This window comes from Dermacentor albipictus, chromosome 4 (assembly GCF_038994185.2).
Source record: "Dermacentor albipictus isolate Rhodes 1998 colony chromosome 4, USDA_Dalb.pri_finalv2, whole genome shotgun sequence".
Classification (NCBI taxonomy): Eukaryota; Metazoa; Arthropoda; class Arachnida; order Ixodida; family Ixodidae; genus Dermacentor; species Dermacentor albipictus.
Window position 1 is genome coordinate 90,579,785 of NC_091824.1, and position 24,977 is coordinate 90,604,761.

General features: G+C 45.1%; 1 protein-coding gene across 6 annotated transcripts in view; it reads left to right on the forward strand.

Annotated features, from left to right (window-relative positions):
* LOC135917655 (uncharacterized) overlaps nt 1–24,977 on the forward strand; it is a 597,391-nt gene that overhangs the window by 137,724 nt on the left and 434,690 nt on the right. For 3 of the 6 annotated variants that reach the window (XM_065451225.2, XM_065451224.2, XM_070537235.1), the window contains 2 exons: nt 13,137–13,239; nt 14,624–14,665. The exons of 1 other annotated variant lie outside the window; for it this stretch is intronic. The gene's annotated coding sequence lies outside the window, so the exon portion shown is untranslated. Of the gene's footprint in view, nt 1–3,226; nt 3,243–13,136; nt 13,240–14,623; nt 14,666–24,977 lie in introns of those variants that run through there. 2 more of the 6 variants (XM_070537233.1, XM_070537234.1) reach the window with 2 other exon arrangements.

The window sequence follows — 24,977 nt, forward strand, 5'->3', positions numbered from 1 at the left end:
AATTAAGCAGAAATTCAATAAAACAAAAGAACTAAAAGAACTACTTATGTCGGAAGAGATAATGAGTGTGGAGGTGTCGCTAGTGGGCGAAGCTTTGTTTTACGTCGAAATATGAGGAGATATAAGCTGAGGATGAAGAGGATGATGATGAAGGCAAAGCAGGTTTTGAGTTTTTAAATAGATCATTTGATTAGTGTTTCCCCAGTTTTAATCGTTATCTACTATTTCCTGACGATTTATTTCTACTTCATAAGGTTGTAAAACTCAGATTAGAGAAGGCCAATTTATCTATAATAACAATTGAGTTCGAAATATGAGCTTACACGAGCTCGATCCGTTCCTTTACCGTAAGCGTTATTGTTATTTTTAAGTTGCTTTAGTTATTTTACCTAATCCAGGATGACCAATAATTACACATTTTTGATATCACTTATAGTCAGCTTCATTTGTACATTCATTATTTATTACTTTTAAACGGACTACCATCCAGGTCTTGGCCCACACTATCCTCCCCTTACAGAGACACACGTGCGAATACGCACACACGCACGCAAGGACGGACGGTCATTCTCTCCCTCTTTTCCTCTTTGTAGTCCTCCTTTCCCTTACTATCGGAAGAACGTAGCAACACGAACTTTCGTCCGGTTGACCTGCCTGCCTTTCCTATCCTTGGTTTCTTTATTTCTCTCTCTCTCTCTCTTTCTCTAGCTGAAGTTACGTCCACTATTGACTACGCCTCGCTCACTCCCTCCTACACTACCCTCTCACAACTCCAACAAGAGCGACACGTTGGCCTCTCGTTCACCTCTCGCACTTTCGCACACGACCCCGCCACCCTGCAGAAGGCTTTGTCACTGGGCGTGTCGGGGTACACGGGGTCGTCGTGTTCGTTAGCACACCGCAGCTGCTAATGAGATCATTAACGTGCTTTGAGAGGCCGAGTACACAAAGGGCGGCACGGTGCTTCGGTGCTCACGCTGGGCGGAATGCTTTCGTGCTTTCGTAGCTGCTATCTCGTTTATCGTACAGCCCGCAAACGGTGCCTAGCAATTGTCTATTGTGTTATTTATTTACTGGTGCGGCGAATAGCAAGAATGATTATAGCAGGACGGGCACGGATTGGGGCATTGTGACAATAAAATATTGTAAGAATTGAGAATGAAAAATGCTATCTGTATTAAGTGGTTCTTAAGACACATGTACTGCTAGAAATATGAAAAACGAATTAAAGAAAAAAGTAAATGCATGGTATGAACAAAAAGCAGGCACAACATACTATCCTTGTCGCAACCTTCAAATTTGTACCTATTGAGAGAAGGCGCGCGATTTCTAAAGTAAAAGAAGAGAAACATCTAAGGTGTAAACATCTAAGAAACATCTACCACAGAAAGAAACAAAACCAGGGGCGCTATGACGTAAAACTATTCCAAACTTTTCTATTCCAATTCTGCTATCAGCCCTCCGCGATTGGTGAAAAACTTTTTCGACCACCCCCACTTCACCTGTCTGTCATGCGACGTCACAAATCCGCTATACCTCCCCATCTGATATGATGTGTACACACTGATTATGCATGATTTGACAGAAAAAAGAAAGACAGTTATTTCTGATTTGACCCCTTTTCGCCATTAGCCATCGGCTATTGGTAAAAAGTTTTCGGGCTGCACCCACTTCACCTGCCTGTCACGCGACGTCACAAAACCGCAGGAACTCACCGCGTCAAAGTGACGTGTACGCGATAAAGAAGCATTAATATGCCGAACAATAATGAATTTCTTTCGGAATAGCCGCAGGCTGCCCCATTCCGAAAGGAATAACAGATGGCTGCCGCCGATCGCTGAGACGCTGGCTACTCGCACCTGCCGGAGAGCATGGGTATATTTGCGTATAATAAAACTTCTTGCGTGACCGTTTAACGTTTTCAAGCACTTTCGGCACGTTTACTACCTCATTCTGCCAACTCTTCTTTGTTGAGGGTCAGCTTTAGCGTCATTCTTAAGCTTCCGTTGCATGCCGCCACGATTTTCGACAAGCCACCACAAGCTAAGTAAGGGAAAGCCGACCAATCGCAGACGCCGGCACCACCCTTTTTATCCGGTTATCCATTTTCAGTGCACTGGCTCTGCCCCAGTGAATGCCTCTCCACTTGAGCGTTCTCCTCGCTTCTTGTCAGCCAATTAGATACGACAAGCCGCTCAGTGTAGGCAATGGTATTCGTTTTTCAAGTAAACAAAAGTGACCTCCTATGAACGAGGAGCACGTTTGATTGGTCTGTTCAGACAACCCTCTGGGTTACCACCCGGTGCTTGCGTCTGTGGTTACGCAAATTTGACGTCAGGAAATTGGAATAGAAACATATTGGAATAGCTTTACGTTATAGGGCCCCAGGTTGCACGTGTCACGTGATGCAGTGCTACAAATAACAGCAGCGCGCTGAAACCAAACTGAAGCTGGACGGCTTCCTTTGCAGGCGACTATAGTTGCACGTTGGGCTTGTTGGTACGTCATACTAAAGATCTTAGCGTAACCGAAACAGGCCAAGAAAGCGACGCCTACGCAGAAAGCGTCGTGGGTTTTATGCATCTGTGCCACTTTTCTGCCTTGAGTCAGCTGCATTATGCTCGAAGCCCCTCCTAGCATTCTACAAGACTGCGAAATGTGCCTAAGCAGCGTTAGGAGTGTAAAAAAAAATATGCCACGGGTAACCCGCCCGCATGAAAATTAGCCAAGCGACGGCACGTGAACTTGAATAAAAGGCCGCTCATTTGGGAACGTTATGCGCGGCATGTGGGGGGGTCTACGTAACACGCGCAAGCGCATGTGTGCTCGATCTTTTTTTAGTGCATTGCGCGCAGGATGTTTTAAAAATGTTTTGATTGTGAGTAAGTGTGGCGGTGTTTTCAAGGCTCATATATTATTTTGTGTGTTCTCTGTCTATTTCTCGATTTTTATAAAGTGTAAAGTGCCATTAGGAAGTACGGTAAAGCACTGTAAGGAAATGCACAGTCGTTATTATTTCAAACAACTTGGTAATGTACGATTCACACCACTCGTTTTCCCCTTCTTGCTCTTCTGGAGTCTCCTGGGTATGCGAAACCCTCGCCTTTTGCCGGACTTGTCGAGCTGGGGCCCGGTGCTTGGCGACGACTTCGCGGTCGGTCTACTCACGCTAAGCCTGCCGCCGCTTCGTCGTTGCTCCGTCCTCGTTCTGCGCTCGACTTCTCGATCACGAGACGAACCCGGTACGTCCATAGTGCGCACAGAACTCGTAGCAACTGGCAGAGGAGGTCAACCCAGCGCGCCTCCGCCTACCCTCCTCCTCTGTGACAATTCGCCTCCTCCCTCCTTCCCCGTTTCACTCAACATCAATTCGTCTAGGTGGCGTTGCTTCGCCGCGCGCTTTTCGAGGTGACGTTTGTCGCGGACGGACGTGTTTTGCCAGCCGTCCGTGGCGGCGACGAAAACATGTTTTTTCCGCATGCTTTGAGCTTACTCCTGTTCTTGATTTGCTGTTTTTTTGGCCTTTAAAGGGTAATTGGCTCATTGCCCTGCCTTTCGCATCTCATTTATCTCTCTCTCTCGCTCTCTCACTCTCTAGAACGTGAAGATAGAACGTGAGCCCACAGGTCGAGTTAAGACTCCTCTGGCCCTCTTGCAGCCCTTGGGTTCAGCGATAACAAGAGAGCGAGAGAGAGAGAGAGAGAGAAGTTTAATGATACGAAATGCAGAGAAGTCGGCCTGAGGTATATTCCTCTAGCCAGCTACTCGGCGTGGGGGGAAGGGGAAGAGGGAAAGAAAGAGGCGCATGATGCGTGACGATGGCGATAGCAGAATGATGTAGAACATATGGCAAGCAATTTGGTATGCTCAAAGCCTACAATCCAGGCCCGTAATCTTTAAAACGTTCAGTAACGCCTGGAGGGCCTTGAAACTCGATTGATCGTCTGGCCGAGGGCCTAAAATAACGTCCTCCGACAACGGTGGGCTGTCGAGACGCGTAAGGTCGTTGTCTAACTTTTGACGCTCTTCCACGTACTTACGGCAGTCACAAAGCACATGACCTATAGTCTCAGTCACATTGCACAGCTCACAGTGTGGAGACTCGGTGCGTCGCATGAGGTGCACGTATCCGCGCGTAAATGCTACCCCCAGCCTTAGTCTGTGACTAACACAGCTGCGTTGAATTTTCGGTGGTAGACTAAAATTCATAGTAGGGTCCAATCTCTGGAGTCGTCTGGGGCGATTATCCGGATTGTACCAGTGCTTTTCTGTCGATTTTCGGATGACACTGGAGAGGAGCCAGTTGGCGTCCGCTGTTGAAAAAGGAATTGCAAGCAGTGACTCTGGTTATTCGAGTGCTTTCTTCGATTCGGCATCGGCCAGTTCATTGCCATGTATACCACAGTGACTGGAAATCCACTGAAACGTGGTGTGGTGGCCATTTTCTTGCGCTAAAGTGTAGAGCTCGGCAGTTTGAAGAGCAAACACTCTGTAAGCGCTTTCTTTCAATACCACTGTAAGTAGTTGCACAACCGATTTTGCGCCACTGAAGACTGTCCATATTTGAGGAGGCTGTCGCGAAATATATTGAATGGCCTCTCTGATTGTCACTATTTCCGTATTCGCAGGGAGAGTAAACAAACCTGCAATAGAGCTTAGTAAGATGCGACTGGAAGTTTGGTGGGAGAAAAGTAGCGAGATCACAAACAACGGAGGCGTACAAAAACAAAGTTCCCAGTAGTGGTTCGGAAAATGTGGTGCTGGGCATTCTGAGCTCTTTTTTAACAAGACAGGCAGGACATTACAGAAAATAATAACAAGCACTTGGCGGTGCAACCCACCAGCCCGTTTCAAAGGAGACGCTCATAGCATCCAGCCATAGATCCATCCATCCTCAGCGCGCTTATCCGCACTTTTTCCGGCGCTCACTTTACTGGCGGCGACGCACATAATCTCGCCGATTTCACAGACGGCTAATGCACGTTCGTGCGTAAACGTAAATAAATAAATAAATAAATATTATTCAAATAATAATTACTGCCCAAATTTCAGTGAAGGAGAGTTCAAGACAAAGAAGGCGCGTGGCCCGGAACGCGATTCATAATATAGCAAATATGGCTGTTGAGTGCGCAGTCGAAAGACACTATGTAATAAATAATAATAACAAAAAATCATCCAGACAAACTGTCCAGCTTAAACTCAAATATTAAAAATACGGTTGCGAAGATGCTGTCTTTGTTTTACTGTTAGTCGCATGCATCACATACGACTGTATGCTAACCTTTCATGTCTTAAACGAAACAAAATATTACAAAAAGTGAAACATTTTCTTGGTAAATGAAAATTTTTACGCGCTATAGCGCCCCTTTGAAGTTATGCATGCAGTATCAAAATTAATTACGCAGAAAAACGCGACGATTATTCTCGCAACGAGAATTTCAGTCAGCAAATAAGCAAAACAAGTAATAGCATCGACTAAGGAGAAGTTAGTCGGCACAACTTTTCTTTATTGATGATATTGCTCACACGTTTCCCATCAAGGTAAGATTACTTGAAGATGGCTGCATAGTGTACCAAGAAATGTGTATCCCATATGACAAAGATATTTTGTACATGTCACTTGAAAATGCAGAGTCAAGGTGAATGAATTGGCGGATCAAAATAATGAGAAAACGATAACAGCATTGACAAAAACCAGCCAGCAGAAGCTGTCAAAATGCACATATTCCATTAGTGGTCGTAATTTATGTAGAGTACATAAATGTAGATACTTGGGAATCTTAATGAGGTCAGATTTGAAATTAAACGAGCGTGTTTCATGCACCGAAAAAAAAGCAGTGCGCAAATTGGGATACCTTAGAAGGAATGCGCGCAGCAGGACACGCGAAATAAACTATTAGCCTACGTAGGCCTTGCTCAATATGATTTAGAGTATGCCTCTATTGTTTTGGATCCGTATGCACAGATTACTAGTAATGAAGAAAATTCAAAACGTCCAAAGAGAGGCAGTAAGGTTTATAATTCTTACAGTACATACACTTTTCTTAGCACACTTATAAAAGGTGCCCAACTTGAACGTGTGCAAGTACAACGCAGACAAGAACGACTAAAATATTTGTACGTACCTGCTGTATCATGGCATGCAGAAAAGCAAGTACTTATAACCGCTTAACCTGTGTTCGACCAGATCCAGCCGCACTAAAAAGCTAAAAGAATACTCTTGCAGGACAGAATCATTTAAACATTCTCTCTTTCCTCTTACCATGAGCCAATGGAAAGAGCCACCCACAAACGTAGTCAAATGCACCACCGTTCAATGTTTCTTTTCAAAACAGTTCCCGTCACTGAAGCATTTTTCTATTTCTTATGTCCCTACAGACACATGCATGCGCAATGTCCGACTGTCGTCCCATGCCAGTTATCTTCGTCACCTACGGAATTGTTTGTGATGCGTCTAGATAACACCGAATGTATCCTGTTTTGTTATTGATGACCCTTGCTATGTCTCTCAGGCACATTATCCACGCGTTCATTTAGCGGTCCCGTTTCTGCAATAGAATGCGAATGCGCAGTTTCTTCACATACGTGTGCCTTTCGAATCTAACGTATCCTCCATCCTGTCTAAAGTTTCTGCTGAAACTTGCATTAATTAAAAAATAAAATAAAGAGATGCATTCCCGCCATGAATTCTTGGGTTCGCGCACAGCTTAGCTTTTTGTTGCGGTTGCTATTCGTTTTCGTCTGACTCAAACACCAGGGACGAAATTTTCGAAGCGTTTCATTCGAAAAAATGCTGCATGTCGTTGACCGACCACATCCGCTAACAATTTTCAAGATGTCTAACTTCACTATTGGCTGGGATAGCTCTGGCGGAAGAACGTCCTTCAGGATACAAATAAATTTGTCGGGCGTTACGGCTAAGCTACAAGGTGCCACTTGTAAGCGAAAAATATTGTGCAAGGCTGGCTGGGCTGACCAAACCAATGCGTATAGGCACCTCCACAGATACGAGAATAAAGGAATCAAACACACTTGTCCGGAAGGCAGCAACAAAAGCAGGCCCCCAACCTTCATTTGTTTCATTAGGCACTCAATAGGAAAAGACCCAGAAACCACTTCAGCACGTCTGCTACCATACTGCACGTCAGTGTTATCAGACTGCCTCCCTTCACTAGGCACCAAAAGCGTATCTCGGCGCTTCCAACGCAGTTCAAAGCCGCTAGCGGCCCTCCTTCCAGTAAACTGCGCGCTTGCTCGCTTCCTCCTTCGTTTTCACTAGCGAGAAAGAAAGAAAGAAAGAAAGAAAGAAAGAAAGAAAGAAAGAAAGAAAGAAAGAAAGAAAGAAAGAAAGAAAGAAAGACAGAAAGAAAGAAAGTATGGCTACCTTTGTCGTCGAAGTTTCACCTGGCTCTTTGCCGCACCAAGACTGTCCGTAGCACGAGCTCACCCAAGCGCACCTATCTGCGCCGGCTTACTCGTACGCTTCCTTTCACGTGCGCCCGTTTTAGCTGCACGGCGGCTGCGTGCCCTGCAGCGTCGACCCCTCCTCTCCTGTTCGGGAAGCGAAGAGGCACGGACTGCGCCACCATCAACACGCCTCCCTATCTAACCATTCGTTTCGTCCCCCCTTTTCCCCGACCACTTACTCAGCGTTTAATTTCTTTTTTTTTCCCTCTCCGGATTGCACTGGCGAGAGGATCTCTCCCGCATGGCGACTCGGTTGCCCATAACTCTTTAAATTATCATTATCTTTTTATTTTACCGCACGCGGGGGCGTCTTGGTCTAACCTTCGGAACTTTTCCTTCAACTCTGACGCGTTTTTAGAGGTGAGGCGTGTTGATCCCAGGCGGAGGGCTGTAGGGGCTTTCAGCGCTGCGTGAAATCCCTTCTCCCCGCGGCAACCTTGAGGACACTTGTGGTCTTGAAGAAGCGTTTGCCACTAGTTTTACTTGTTTGCTTGGAGAGTAAGGCGAGACGTTTTGTATCCACCCGCTTGGGACTTATGCCACTACATTTCGCGTCTTATACGAACTTTTTAGGTAGAGCTCGGTCTTGCTCGTTGTCAATATATATATATATATATATATATATATATATATATATATATATATATATATATATATATATATATATGTGTGTGTGTGTCTGTGTGTCTGTGTGTGTGTGTGTGTGTGTGTGTGTGTGTTTTGCTAGGTGAAAGTACTTGGTACTTGAGCAGCTGGTTAATCTTCTCGCATTTCCGTTCCCTACTACTCTATTGAAAACATTTTGAGGCTTAGGTATCTAACTTGGGGGACAGCAGTTTTTTACGCAACAAACTGAAAGGAGGAACGTTCTGTAAGGCACCGCTTTGAAACCATGCAACATTAAGTTTTTTTAACTTTCTTTAAGAGGAAAGGGCAATTGAGGAGTTGAAGACGAACTGGGGCAGAGGGCTGCACATGTCACATTCAACCTCAGCGCGCAGATTTAACTTTAGTCTTCTTGCACTGACGATGCGAAGGTCGCCGCTGCGAGATCTTCGTCGGAGTCATTAGGCGGTTCCATTGAAAAGCCGTGCTACCGAGCTGCAGGAAACAAGTGGCGTACGATCAATGTGCCCCCCCCCCCGCTCCCCCTCCCCCCTTCACCTCAAAGTGTTTAGGTAGTGAATGCGATACCAAGGCCTTTGTTTACGAAAACGCTCATTTAAAAGGTCGTTTACTGATGTACCGCCCGATGATCGTTGCCATGTATTTCGTTCTTCAAGAGTGCGGTAGAACTGCCAAAAGTAAACTCAAAGTTGCTAATGTCTCCCTGAAGACTTTTGCTTCAGGTAGCACTAGTTTACTCTTCCAAATGTTTCACTCGAATCACGGCATGTATTGTACGCCTACCCACAGCACTCTTGCAAATTCAGAGAACTCATTGCTTCTCTGAGGTACGAGACAGATATGTGCGTGGCAAGAAACTTCCCCTGCTGTTAACAACGACGACATATTCTCCTACCTTCCTGCTTGCGCACAAGCAGTCGCTGTAGCTGCAGTACCGTGCTTGAGGTCACACCTTTATGGGAGCGACGGCCCGGTTAATCTACGCAAGACACGATGTCATGCACACTACATACAATAGTTTTTATATCTTAGCCTCGCAAAACCGGCACGTGCAGTTTGCATTAAAGTGTAAGCGTATATCGAGGAGCCTCATAAATAAGCCGTCGCCCGGAACTTAATGCATGAGTTCCAAGAGCTGCAAACATTCTCGAACCAACGTTTCTACGTGAGAGGCTTCGGATTCGAAGGAAGTTTTGTCACACTGAAGCAAAAACAAGTAGTCATCCACACATATAAAATATTTAAAAACTTTTGTGCGCGTAAGACGCGTCAAGAGTATTTTGCCAATACTGAATAAAAAGAAATCGCCAAGGATATATGCGATACAAGATCAAATGCAAACGCCTTGCTCGTCAACAAATGTTTTCCCGTAGCACTGGATGTACGTCGAGTCAAGGTACTCGCTTAAGAGTTCCAAGAGATAGATACCTGGACGAAATACCCGATGCATCTTTCAAATTGTTCCAACCAAACTGTGTTCAGGCGTACTTTATGCACTCAAGCAACGCATCACGGCACAATGAGTAGTAGAAGTCTTTTATATCTACGGAGAGCGCATAAAGATTGTAGAGCACTACTACGTGCAACAATGGTCCGGTCACAAAAGACGACGAGGACACGCCCAACACGCTGAAATTGTGCGAGTAGTGGAATCGGCGGAATTTTCTCATTAACACTTTTCATCTTACTATAGTATATGAGAAGTTGAATAAATAAATAACACTGATTATGTAATTAGGCAAAGTGTAAGAAATAGTCGCAGTACCTCCAAGCGACGGCCAATGATATTACTTTAGTTCCATCCAGCTACGTGTCATATGCATATTTTTAAAGTTTGCCTCATGTTACGTAGGGCAATCTATATGCATATAGGAATCCGGCGTCCAATAAACATTCTGTTGAACGTGAGCGCTTGTGCGTGTCCAATCCCGTGCCCGTGTGAAAAAGAATCCGCGGTAAAACACTACATCAACGATGTCTTACCAACAAGGCCAGAAGTCAATCCTTGCGATAGGAATGGCTGTATTGCACATCGTGAAGGGGCAGCGCAAGACGACAAAGACAGAAGGCAGGAACACACAGAACACACAGGAACACACGCTGCCCCTTCAAGATGTTCAAACAATACCAACTCGCCCAAATATCGATTTTTGTATGGCTATATTGCATCTTTATAGGTATACCTGGCGACGGAGGTTTACGGACCACAGGATCTCAGACACCGTTCGATTGCAAAGCAGCCTGTTGCAGTAACCAGTAAAAGTGTTCACGGCAACGTTGTTAGCATATTATTGTCGATGCCCCGAAGTCAAATACCAGGCTGCGTTATAAAGTTCGGGAGATACTCAGCTTTTTCTCAGATCTAGTGTCCCGCAATACTTTGTCGCCGGATGTACCTCATAGCCAAACGTACTGTTGAACGTTAGAAACAAGCGTAATAAAGCAGGGATGAAGAATGTGACACGACAGGAGCGAATGCCATGTGTCTTTCATGGTTGAAATTAAAACGGAAATTATTTTATATATATAAAAAACGGTAATTAGAAGGATCAAAAAAAGATATGCACTGGATGGCAGTTTATTATCAAAACATTTTCCCCGAAGCATGCTCGGTAATGATAGTGTGGTGTTATCCGCTACAGCAGATAATACATAGAAATTTCAGAAATTTATATTGCACGTTGAGTTTCGGGAATAGGAGGTATTTGAACTCAACCACCTGCAGAGCCGCTCCTCTCATTTTTCTTCGTCCCAGACAGATTTCAGCAGTTACACATTTTATTTACAATGTACAATGTTACACTCGAGCTCACCATGTTAAAATTGCTGAATCGAATACAAGCCAAGTAAGAAAATATATTCGATTCGGCTAAATATTTTTCATGTTCGCCTGTGTAGTTTCAGCACTATAGGTTTTCACACCTGAATTTTAACTCAATATATATAATGCGTTGCCTCGACCAGAATACGATGCAGTGTTTGTCTGAGAGATATATGTATGTGGGCACTGTGCTCAGCATTGTGTTTGTCTAGGAAGTATATATAGCTGTTTAACATTGTCAAGAAGATCCCGGCTGTTATTTTACTTGCACAGGCCGCCAGGCTTGCGCTAAGCGGCGGTAATGAAGTTTCATTTAATCGAGTCGAAAGGCCCACCGAACAATGCTCGCGGGAGTTTAGGGAGAGCTCCGCATCGAGGTAATTGATCCTAAGCGCAACCGTTCACTCTCACAATGCGGGATACAATCATGCTGCATGTGCATCTAACTATAGGCCGAAATTAAACCGATATCCTTGAGGCCTAATGGAAAACTGCTTTCCACTTTATTGGTTCTCGTTAGTGTTTGAGAGGTTCGTCAAACGTGCCATTAGTGGTACAGTTGCTATGACCTACATAATTATAATTGCTGAGTGACCTTTTATATTCGATACTTTGGTTCTTAATGAACTTCCACAAATAAGTCTCGCATGGCACAACGCGTGCTCTTCTCAAGATATGAAACAGGCTCGGCTGTCGGAATAGATAAAGAAAGAACATAAGGCGGATTGATGTTTCGAGCACTGCCGACTTGAGACGAAACTTTCGTGTCTTCTAATCGTGAAAGCAGATGTCTGCGATTGCTTTTGGGAGAGAGAGAGAGAGAAAAAGAGAACAAATATCACGAAAATAAATTATACTTTGTCTAATTTGCTATACCTTTCATGTGCAGGGAGAGACGGGGCAGTGAGAGAGAGAGAGAAGGCATGAGATTACATTAATTGCGTGCGCTGAGACAAGGCGCAGCCTGTCTACACAGGGACGCTCAAGTCTAACGCCTTCAGCTATAACAGAGGAGCTCACTTGGCATTTTGGGCTGGTGCGATGTGAGGAGATGTTCGCGGAGCCTCATAGCTTTAGTAAATTGCTGATCGTCAAGTCTGTTCTAGGCACAGCGGTGAGTCTGGGCTTGTTCGACGAAGAGGAAACAGTAACAGTGGAGGTGATAGATGGTCTATATACACCCGCACTAAGCACGCATGGTTGAGTCAACCGCTAAATGTGAGAGCTGTGTGAATTAGTGAAGTGTACTCTGACACGCGGCCGAAACTGCAGGCTGTTGAGAGAATTGCTTGTCCAGTCGTTCATGTATACACGAAGATGACGGTACCTGTGCAAGTTATTTTATGCGGGCTATAGGTGCCCAGTAAAGCTGCACGTCTGTTTGTGAAGTGAGCTGCCCTAAATGAGCCATAAAAAATGGAAACGACACGTACACGTACAGGTTTGTGGAGATAATTTGAATGCAGGGATAAGAAAATGGTCAGCGTTGTGTCGGTTTACATTGTTCCATCACACGCATACAATTTAGCCAGTGTTTTTTTTTTCATTTTCGGACATTTTTGCCCTTCGTAGTAGCCGAAGAGATATCGAAGTAGCATAAACGAAATTGAGAATTTCGGTTGTTGCTGTAATGGCTTCACTGACAAAGAGTACGAAAATATATGCAACTTTTAATATGATAGTGTAGGTTTGTACTTGAAACGAATAACGAGTCTCGGCACATGCGGGCTCAATTTAGGTGACAGGAAAAGTTTCGCTAAGTAAAAAAAAACAAACAAAAGAACCGTGCAAGTGCGCAGACGCGAAGGGCTTAGTCATTAGCATAAGAGACAACTATAGAGAAGGTATGCAAGGTATGCTTATCATCTTCTGGTGTTGGATAGATACGCTGGAGATTAATCACGCATGCAGTCTTGAACGAAACTCCCCTCACAGTGTATTATTACTTCATTCTAAGTCTTCTTCTTCTTCCTTTGCTTTGTTCCCGAGCTAGTATCCTGCTTAATTAGGAAAAGCTACGTGCACTTTTTTTTCAATGTCGGAGAAGATTCGATGTTATGCAGATTCGACAGCGTAATTTTGATGCGTCGTGCCATGATAATAAATTCAGACGTTCATTCTTTGTCGGATAGCGATCATTTCGTACGAGTATAATATTTCCTAGAAGAAAAAATGAAGGAAGCGCTTACCACGACGGTTCTTTTTCTTTTTTGTGCGCAAGACCACTCTGCCGGAAAGATCCGGACTAGTGTAGCAAGTACTGGCTATTTTGATGAAGGACAGGACCAGTCCTCCAATAATGGGACCCGCGGTTCCATGAAAAGGTGAGTTAAAGCAGTCTATAATTGCCTGTACATTTATAATTCCCTTTGCTCTCTTATAGCGTCGTAATTTTATGTCTAAGCTAGGACAGCATTCACAAACCATTACTCTCAACAAGTGCATTTCTCTTTTTATATTGCGGTCCATAGACATACGAACAGATTATCTACAGGCCTAATTTCAATGATTACGACTTTACAGACTGTCAAGAAGCAATTCGTATACTTCATACAAAAAACTTTCTTTAACTTCTTACGGACTATAAAATTTTTTTTTGCATTTTGGCCCGAAGGTTGGCCTAGACTTAGATAGCCAACAATTAGACTATTACATTAATTCAGAGTAATACTTTTTATGGGGAGTATAAATTGCAGTACGCATTCGCTTACCAACAAAACAAGCCTGCTGTCACGCGCCTAGACAGACATGAAGAGATTTCACTCGTTGACTAAGACCACTTCCTGTTACAACACCGGTGGGATGAGGAGTACAAGCAACAAAAAGCACGCGCGCTTCTCCCAAAGCAATCTTTTTCATGCTGTCTGCCACTCGCTCCACGAGCCTATCTATTTTCAATGTTCGATTGAAATGTTCAATCGTTCAAAATTTTCAATGTTCAAAAGTTTCAATGTTCGATTGAAATAGAAAAACAAAAAGTTCTTCCGATGTTTCAGTCGCAGCATGTACAATTAGACTATGAATTCTCTCATCTTGTAAGACAAAGACTGCTGCAGGTCCAGATTTTATGACATACGGTATGTTGCAAAACATGGGACTTCATGGTCGATTGGTGCTCTTGAAATTACTCAATGACTTGTGGAAAAGGGAGTCTGTCCCTGACTCTTGGAAAACGGCTCGTGTGATAGCTATATTGAAGCCTGCCAAAACACCTCTTTCTCTTGAATCCTTTTGTCCTGTGAGTCTGAAAAGCTCTTTATGCATGGTCATGGAGAAAATTATTGACGCTAGGCTGCCATCGTGGTGTGAACAAACAGAAGCACTTCCTGATCACCTGACAGGATCCGTAGTTACTTTCTTACTATTCGTAAGTATCCGTAAAGCTACTTACTATCCGCTCGACTCTTCTCCTCGATAAAAGCAAAAGTTAACAACAAACATACAAATTAATCACCAAGCAACCGCTACACGAAGGACGTGAAGAGAATAATGCAACAAATGCAAGAAAGCACAGAGAGGAAAGTCTGATGCCACATAAAACGTGCAAGCGGTAGGCCAAGCGCAGGAAACAAAACCGGTAGTCCGAGAGAAACTTTACGATCGATGGCTACCGCTCCAAGGGTGGCACTTCCCTTTATTACACGCGCGTACCTTTACCTTCATTTCTCCGTTTCGATCGTTTCCCATATTTTCCTTTTTTCGTTCTAGTTTCCTTCAACGAGCACATCCCTCTGGTTGCAAGCAAAGGTGGTGAGCCCCCCTTTTTTTTATTTTCTTTCACGACGCAGTCGGTGATGCATACTGTTTCTGCGCGAGAATTTTTTTTTTTTTGCCCAGTTGTCACTTTCGTGAGTTCGGTGAAAATCGCGCTGAAATATTCACGACCCATTGCCGGTTCTTTGAGCCCCGTCATGGCACGTCAGCGCGGTGTGAAGCGGCTCTTCCGCTGATGCCTCCTGGCCAACGCCCAGCTCAGCGATTGTGACTGGGAGCGACACAGCCAGATGTCTCTGCCACCCTCCTCATCCCCCCCCCCCGACACACACACACGCACACACACACACACACACACACACACACACACACGCACACACACACACACACACGCACGCACGCACGCACGCACACACACACACACACACACACGCACACACGCACGCACATACACACACACGCACACACACACGAACACGCACACAATGTCTTCTTTCGTCATGAGCCATCAGACTCGTTTTTTTTCTTCTTTTAGAGTGTGATTATCTTCTACTCGTCCTTCACCCCATCAACGCTCTTCTACTCTCTAAACTGACAAAAATGTAACGAAGACAGAAAAGGCGATTCGGCAAAGTAATAATTACCGCTATCCTCAAAAAGAATTCCTCGTCACACGGGGCCGCTTGAGTGGAGGCAGAAATACGGATGACGGAACAGGCTTATGCACTCAAGCAGCGGATGTTTCACCCCTGATGCAATTGCAGCGTCTCTGTAGCGATGCGTTCGTCACGTGCGATGCAGTCAAAGGCGGCCTCTAATGGATTCGCACTGTGCATGCGAATGATCGAGCTTCGAAAGCGTTCAAAGCAAGGCTCCTGAAAAACCATAGTGTGCTTACTTAAAACTAAATCTATTTTTCGATTTAAAACTCCAACTGTGAGTTGTGCTCCATTCGTATCACCGCCTGCGAGCAATAATCTTCCGCTTTTCCGCAAAGTACAATAGATAACTTGCGTTGCATCATTGTTCACTATTATGTGAAACTACATTCATTTCTCAGCTTCCTATAGACCACTTATAACGCGAATTCTCTAGTGTTTTCTCTAGAATGTATGTTGCCCCACTCAGAGCCACATGCAAAGGAGCAAAGTGGAGAAGCCAGTGGCATACTTCACTCGTTACGAACGTTTCTTATCTACAATAAATAAATAAATAAATAAATAAATAAATAAATAAATAAAATATATATGGGGGCGTAGAAGCGCTTGTGCTTCCTTAGTATGTCGGGTGTCTCCGAAGCGAACTTCCCTTTCTCCAGCAACCAAGCGCGCTCGCGCTGCCAAACAAAAGCGCAAGTCATGGCAGGCTCAGCGACAACATTCGAAGCAATACAATATCTAACACTGCAAATCCGAGCATGTTCTATTTAGCGATAAAGCACAGTGTGTCATAGCGTTTCAGAATACCATTATGCAACTTCCATATAGGTATGGACACACACAAACACACCACAGACCGCAAGAAGACAGGGCTTTTGGAGGACCTCCCTCGCCTTCGAAATTTTGACCACAATACTGAGCCACAGCGCACACAAAATTTATGGGCCCTACACGAACTACTTTTCGTTTCTCGTTGTCGCGGCAGTGCCAACCGGCGGAGCCCTTCAGAGAGGCACACACAGACGCCTACGTATGGCTTGTCGCTTCCAGCTCCTTTTTTTTTTTTTCTCGAAGGCTGACAAATGCGCGACCGCCTCGTGAAGGCGACAGTCGTTCTTCTAATCAACGCTGTCTCCATCTCTGTTAATTATATGGCAGCCCGAGTCACCACCCGGTGCTCACGGCCGCCCATGGTCGCGGCGATTCGAACTGGGTTAGTTCGGCGTGACCTCACGCTAGTGTGTGTAAGATGGTGCCCCTTAGGAAAGAATGGCAGACACAAAGAAATAAACAAACAACAGAGAAAATTAACAAGCCTCCTGACCACAGCCGAATCCAGATATTGCGCCATTGTGGAAGAAACAAGAAGAGGTTAGGCCGAAAAATAAACACAGGTTTAGCTTTGAGCACGATGACCACCTGACAAAGGAGTTGGCGAGAAATCGTGCCACGATGCTGCGACTCCCTATTTCTTCAGCGAGGAAGAATAGTGTGCGACACGATGGGGCAGAAGAAGCGGAGAGCGAGTAAGGAGGGACCGCAGAACGATGAAGGCTAAACGAGAAAGAAAGAATAATCATGAAGAACGGTGAATACCTTGGAAGTAACGCAAAAGGGAAAGGGTACTTGCAATATTTCTTCTCCGTTGCACCAGTTTAAAAGGGAAGGATATTTTTTAGCTGCGATTTCATTTCGGCAAGTAAAGAGAAAAGAAGGCTCATGAGTTTTTATTAAGCACGGAGCCTTTAATGAAACACAGTAACAATTGAAAAGCATTTGCACTTTTTCTATTAACTTTTGTTCGTTTATAGTTTCAAGAGAATGCGTTAACTACATCGTGTGGGCCCATCTGCATCATAGACTCTATGAGGGAAGAAATGGCTGCTTTGCATTCTCATGAAAGATTGCGCATAAAGATTATGAAAGATCCTCGGTACCATGTGAGACCCTTTCTGTAGAACGTCTGCGACGGACATGCATCGTATCCACACTGCGCAATCGAGCTGTGAGCCTGACATTCTACCTACCTTTATTTCTGCGCTTCACAGCGAGCTGCATGCACGCGGCCCCTTGCATTCGCTTCGCCTCAGCTCCTCGTTCTCGTTCGGACCGCAGCTAACGTTTGACAATCTGAAGCGGCGGGTACGCGGACCATATTTCTAACGCATTCTGTCAGAGGCATCTTCCGGCATCAAAGCCTCATATTAGGCCACGATTTGGCCACGCGTCCATAATCGCGAGAACGCTGGTTTACGCCACCACAGTTGGAAGAGGGAGACACTAGTAAGATCTTGATGAGGGCTAGTTGGTTCATACTTCGAACTGAGGTGAAACAGCGCGAAAAAGACGAGGACACAAGGACACAAATACCACAGACAAGCGCTGACTGCCAACTGGAAGTTTCAACCTCAACTTCAAGTTGGCAGTCAGCGCTTGTCTCTGGTATTCGTTTCCTTATGTCCTCGTCTTTTTCGCGCTGTTTCACCTCAGTTCGAGGGAGACACACTTTAGTGAGAGTTGCAAAGAGGTCATCGCGTTGCGTAAGAAAAATGTATACGGTAAAAAATTTCCGCATTAGGTCCGAAACCCTTAATATTTGCACTTAGGCATTCCACTAACTCTTGATTCTTCTGTGTGCAATTATTTCCTGTCGGGTTGCGCCGAGGTGAGCGCCATCTGGTACTGCTGCAAGAAACCCAGCAGCGTCCACGAGTACGGACATTATGATGGATAGTTATTACGAGCTTCCCCTTTAGAACGGGGCGATGGGTTGCGTGACCAAGCTCTTGTCATATTATTGCCTAATGTCCTACCTGTGTTAAAAAAAAGAAAATGAAAAAGAAATCCACGATTAATTCCCACAACCAAAGTTTCTGAACCCCTATTGTGAATTTTTTTTTGTACGCCTCCGTTGTTTGTCGTTTCCCTACTTTTCTTTTACCAATGTTCCAATTGCCTCTCAATAATCTCTATGCGGACATGTTTACTTTCCCCCTGCTATCGCTGAACCCAAGGGCTTCAAGGAGGCCAGTGATTTCTAAATCTACTACTGGACAGATATCTTCACTTTCTAACACAGCATGCTCCATCGTTTCCCTAGCTTTACCGCAGGAAGCACATGCTTCTTCTTCCTTCCTACATCTCCCTTTATAAGTGCGTGTTCTAAGGTATCCAGGATGCGAGTGCCATCTGGCCGTGTCCCAAGAAACGCAGCGGCCCGCGCGGTAAGACCATCACAGCAGCAGCAGCTCGCGCAGAGTCCAGAGAAAAGGTAAAGAATGCTTCGCTTTAATATATGGGCTCCCGCTAAAAGCCCATATATTCTCCCGCACCTAACAACCACCGAGTCAAATAAATGTGATTCCAGAGTAGAATCCGCATTTCCCTCCCTCTCCTCACTCACGGGCCTTCCTTCATTTGCACCGACGCTTGAAAAAGCACTAGCAAGTAAGTGCGTAATTAAATTCAGCTCCATATAAGAACACAGGGCCTCCATTTCTTTGTCAGGTTAGCGCGCGCAGCGAAGAAGCCTAATTGCCGACTAAGGCGACCACGCGTGTGACGCCACCGGGGACGTTCGAGAACTCGAGAGATTTAACGAAATGCCGAAAGCCGCGCGTTCCTTGCTTTCTGCTGTTGCGAAGCTCAAGCTCTTTGTTCAAGTTGGCTGAACTCGACGGGCTAAGTGCAACGCGTAGCCGTGCAAGGTGCATTCGCAGTTAGCCATAGTTGGCGGGTGGTGGCGGTGCTGAAGAAGGGCAGGAAACAGCGACGACAATGGCCTCGCCGTGTTTCGCTCTTTAACGCGCAGCGTCGTCGTGCGAGAGCAGAGCGCGGCTCCGGCTGCCGATTCGGGCTCAAGCCACTCGGAAATGCATGCAAATTGCTAGTGCGCCGCCGTTCTCACTCACTGGGAGGCGAAAGCATCAGCGTCTGTGCCCACGTACGTACTTTCATTTTGCCCGGGAATAGAGATCGAGGCTTCTGGGGAAACCTCATTAGCGAGTAGGCTTGGGTAAAAAGACAAAGCGTTGTAATTATGGCATGCGCGTCTAAGTTCTTTCGGCGAGTTGCTTCCGTGAATTTGCCAGCCAGGATGTCGCTCCCATGGCGTGGCTGATAAAAGCGCAAGTATCACTTTTATGGAAATGAAGGCTGCTTCTTCTCGGTCTCCTTGTTGATGATGATGATGATGATGTCCTGGATGAGTTTGGCGCTTACCCACTCGCGGGGATTGGCCAAGAGTCGGGCAGACTTTGCTTATGTGTTCAGAAAAGGAGGTAAAAATCTAAAATTTTGTTACATGAATTTAGGCGAGGGAAAATCGAAATGGTTCAGTAGATTGTCATGCTACGTAGAGGAGAAAAAAAAAAGTATCTTGAATATATCAAATGAGGCAATAGAGGAGGAATGAATAAAATAATATGGTCATCAATGAAATCGGTTTGATTCAATAAGAAATTTTTCTAAGGCGAAGCAAACATTCCTGTGTGAGTGCCCAAGCACAGACGCTCCGAAAGACAGCAGTACCGGAGTGTTCAATGGCAGACCAAGCTGTCGCACTGTAATTTCTAATGTCATTTTCCTCGTGGAGGAGAAACGCCGGCATTCCAGTAGGTAGTGCTCAATCGTCTCTAATGCATTGCAAAAATGGCACAATTGTTGTCATCATCATCGTCGTCGTCGTCGTCGTTGTTGTTGTTGTTGTCGTTGTTGTTGGTAGCGATAGGATGAGATGAGTCCTAGATTCATTGCTGTTTTTTATTCTTTCTGTGCATAGGTATATATTTTTATTTCATTATGCCTTTTTTCTTTGCTGAACATAAACGCAGCCTGCAAAGTGTTGTAATATCTACCGTATCGCAACCGGCTTTTTAGTATATTGTGGCCGTGTTTCCTCTACTATATTGAAGAAGAAAACAAAATAGGTAAAAAAACAAGATAAAATGCACAAACACAATAAACGTAGAAGAAAGCGAACATGCATTTGCGCTGTTTAGAAAGAGCCAATATTTCGCAGTCTAGAGTAGTGAATCATTACGCTATACCCTAAGCAATGCATGATACTATCGTTGTTATTTGCCCTCTCAGCTTCCTGTATAGTTATAGGAAGCACATTATTTCTATTTGTATTTATCTCCACTCAATTTCTTCCCACCATGTACTATGAGACCTGCTCCTGAATAAATATCTATGTTTATTGAATTGAATTATATTCTGGGATTTGACTGGCCAAAACCACGATTTGATTACGAGCCACGCCGTAGTGGGCCTTTCCGGATTAATTTTCACCACTAGGGGATCCTTATAATGCCCGAAATGCGCAGAACCGGCTTAATTCTTTTTTTCTTTCATTTTAAATTAATTAATACTCATTCAATATGACCTTCAAGATTTTATTTTAAGAGGTCATCCTACGCTATTCAGTGCTATTCCCATAGATATTAAGAAATTTATGCTCCATATTAATTTAGAATAATCCACCCATTTCTTGGCCAATGCCCCGTCGTGGGTAGGAGCCACACATGTCACAGTCTACAACAAGAACACAGGCGTTTTTGCACTTCACCCCCATCGTAATGCGGCTGCCGTGACCCAGATTTTAACCCACGATCTAAACATCTATGCACACATTTTATTGCCTCCTAAATGAAGTTTGACTTAATTCAGTTGGGTTGTTCTTCCCTTCAGCATACCTACGTCCGCAATTAGTCCAGACTTCTGCTTCTCTATCTTTCTGTAGCCGCATTCCAATGAACGAAAAGATCTGTGCATTTTCTCCTTGCCTTTGTTACTCTCTTCTTTTTTGTGTATATGTGCGGTAAGGAGTGAAACAACGTTTAATCTTGCGGCATGTTCAGTTTGTAAAGCGCGTTAACTACCGTTAATTAGTGTTGAAAGTCAATGTTCGGGGCCACTAAAGAGCGCCTTATTTTGGAGTTCAAGGCAGTGTCCTTCCGATATTTCTCGCGAATATGTCCGGAGACGCGGGGTGACGCTTAGGATTAATTTTTGGTCGTATCTTTCCCCTTCCACAACTCACGGAAGCTTTTCGCGTGGACTTAGACGCGCGAGGAAAGTCGCCTGATCGGATTAAGCGAAGCCATTAATGCCGGTGTTGAGGCGCAAACCGTGCAGGCCGCCGATAGCCTGGATCAGTTGCGTCAATGCGATTGCGCTAATCCGGTTGAGAACTCGTGGCGCGTCGCGTCACGGAACGGCTCTCGCTACCGCCTTGTCGTGTGGGTAGAGTGAGCTCCACAAACCCGAAAGGGTACGACGGTAAGCGTGGAGGCACGTCGAGGTAGCGCTCATCGCAAGCCCCGCTCAAGCATCCTAGGTGACTATTTGTCATCGCTTCGTTTCAAAGGTTAGGCCAATAAATTATCGTCATCATCGAATACAAAAGCAAAAGTTCATGGAAAGGACGTTGCTTTGCGGTATTAGAGCTGAGACTTGTTGGCAATACAAGTGCTATACTTACTACAATAAATGCAATGGATACGAAACTCAAAATACTCACCCGTACTAGATTTTCTTGATCACAGCTGCTATTATCTCAGTCAATGCACCGGCTGGCTGATGTTCAAATCAATTGTCGAACACGACTGTCGTTATTAGTTGTGCTCTAGCATAGAGGACACCATAAAGGGGGCCCTAAAGAGGCTGCTACGCATTCGCTTCGGGGAACATTTGCGCGCACATAATATGACATTGAGCTGGAGAAGCTTCCTGCAATCTGTCGCCGTGCAGAGCGAAGATTGAGGCGCACAAAGTTTGTACATGACTTGAGGTTGGCTAGAAGAACTCAAAAGAAAATTCAGAGTCGCATGGACAAACTTGCATCGCAAAGATGGATATCATTCTGCAAGTCTTTGGATCCCCAAAAACCTTTCTGCCACATATGGCTAACTGTTCGTGGTCTCCATGGAACCCGTCAGCAGTGCCACCCTTTCAAATCTTTGGCTCTTCACCAACAATGCAGAGAGATTGACGTCGCTGACGATTTCTGCAGGACGATTGCTAGCGAAACTAGATCAGCTGGAACATCGACGCTCGACCACTCACCGATTTCACGTGACCCCCGCATGGACAGCCCTTTCACAACTGACGAACTCGAAGCTGCACTTGGCTTGTCCGAGCGTTCTTCATCACCAGGACTGCTCATCACTGCTTAAGCCTGACAAGTCGCAGACATTGCATCATACCGACCAATTCCGCTTGCCGGTCGCATTGGAAAACCAATGGAGAGTAGGGTTCTAGCACGGCTAGAATGGTACCTCAAACATTACCAGGTATACCCAGCCGAAAAGGCCGGTTTCAGGCGGGGCCGTTCTTCCATAGACAACGTTATGGACTTGGTGCCGTACGTCGAACACCACAAGGGCCGTAAAGGATTATCTGCTGCCATCATGGCGGGCGCATCTGCATTGCGCCCGCCATGGTCGATGGTGAAGGGCGGGAATTGGCGTCTCTCGGTCTTCCTGTCCGAGTCTGTTCACGTCATTTCTACATCCTGCTTGTCGAACGCCGGGGCACAATAGTCGAGAGAAGCGACAAATTTCCATAACAAATGGCACGTTTCTAAGCTATATAATTATTGATGCGCACAGGTTCGAGTTTGACGGATTATGCCTGTACTGCTGAGTGAGATCTCTCAGACGCAATCATTCCCGCTTGGACCTGCAAACGCGTTGCCGAGATATGCTTCTGTGAACGCTGAGCGAGAGGCTAAATTTAGCTCCGTTTGCGTCATCCGTGACACAGTGACGTCACCATCTGTGCACGCAACCCATGCATGATCGAGTAATGACTCTGCACAATGATCCCAAAGAAAGGCACGTGGGTAATACGGTTGCAAATATGTAAGCGATAATGGGATTACAAGTTTTCGTTACATACGGCCGTAGCAAGCGACTCCCAATGCTGACCGAATTGAAAGCCGTTTCCCGTCGCAAAAATATTGAGCATTGCGAATGAAAATTGATATTTCTATATGCGGGAATTATTAAGATGCATCTGTTCGCAGGAATACGAATACAAATAAAAGAAATCTAATGATACGAATGAAGAGTAGCACAACGTGCTGTCTTTCTCGCATCGTGTTATCGTCATTTATATAAAAGGGAACACACCAGTACATGATAGAGAGTTCGGCGGCCACATGTTGCTAGGCGCCAGGGTGAGATGCGAAAACAAAAAGTATAGGAGGGCCGCATGCCTCAGCTTCAGCTTCAGTTTATTCCTTCGGCTTGTGACAAGCCTGCGAACAAAAAATATGTCAATCGAATCTGATGTAGACGCACTGCATATATCGCAGCTTCGGATGCATTAGGAGTAAGCGGGTTGTATATGAGTGGCATTATGGTTTTCCTGTGATTGCTTTGAGCTCCTTCGCGCTCGTGAACATTACCTATAAACAAGGCGGAAACGTGGACACGGCTGTGTCCTTTGTTTTCGCGTGTGGTCACCGCGCCACTGTATATGAGGACTACCAGGGCGTTTGCCACGACTGATTTTTTTTTCTTTAATCAGCATGGCTATAGTAGAGTGCTAGGCGATTGAAACATTATACTTGGGTAGCATGGCGACCGGCACTTTCTTGTGTCACTGGTGGGCGCTGGGGTGGTCGAGCTTATGCATAGTCGTGTCACGTGAAAACGAGAGTCGCTTCGAAGCTTTAGAGTACTAAGCCGTAGGGCTAGTTGATCTGACGTGATCTTGCAAAGGGGGAGCGCAGAAGTGCTGCGGAAAAGGGAGACCTGGACAGGCCTCCTTTTTCCGCAAAACTTCTGCGCGCCCCTTTTGCAAAAATCATGTTGAAGTATCGTGACTGCATTTGGCCCCCTCAGCTATCACACAGCTCGCACCGGCAGTGCTCACATTCGACACTGTCCACACGCACATTATACTACTCTACGACTCTGACAATCTCCCACGACGCGACACCAAAACGACCGGCACGAACGTCCACTTTCTCTTCACACTCAAACACCACCCTTCTCCTGTACAACAAACTTTTCGTTAGAAAAAAAAAATACAAAATCTAAAACCCTTGCCAATATAATGTAGCGGTTCCTATCTCTATTCTGTTTCTTACTTATTGTCTACCACTAACGAAAGTTGATAACGTAAGCGTAAATCAGCTTCCACCACCGATGAAGCGTAAAAAAATATAATTGTAGTATATTTGCGACCTTATCAAGGACCTGATTTTTTAAACCTGAAATGCCAGCGTATGGTCGAACAAAGCCCCCGTCCGAAAACATTACAGTAGTCATAGCGGTCGATCACTCCAATGTTCCACTCTTTAATGCGGGTCGCGAATTGCTCTGCCTTAAAAAACGCGCGTCCTTTCAATGGATACTCACAGCTTGTGTGAGCGAGAGATGCACGTCTAAAGGGCTCGAAGGAAGTATCCCAAAGTGAGACACCTTAAGCAAACAGTGGGTGGTTTTACGAAGTTATTAAGGCCGTTTTATGCAGAAGGTTTCATTGTTCTTTAACAGTTCTAGTGTACACTTCAACAATGCCACTGAAATCATGTTGTTATTTAATACATGGAGCACGTTAAATATATCTCTGTATTCTGTTCACTGAGGGAAATTAAACAGCGTCCAACGAGTTCACAAAAAAAATCGACAGAAAGAGTTCATGGCCTCTGGCATGCTCCTAGTCTTTAAATTAAA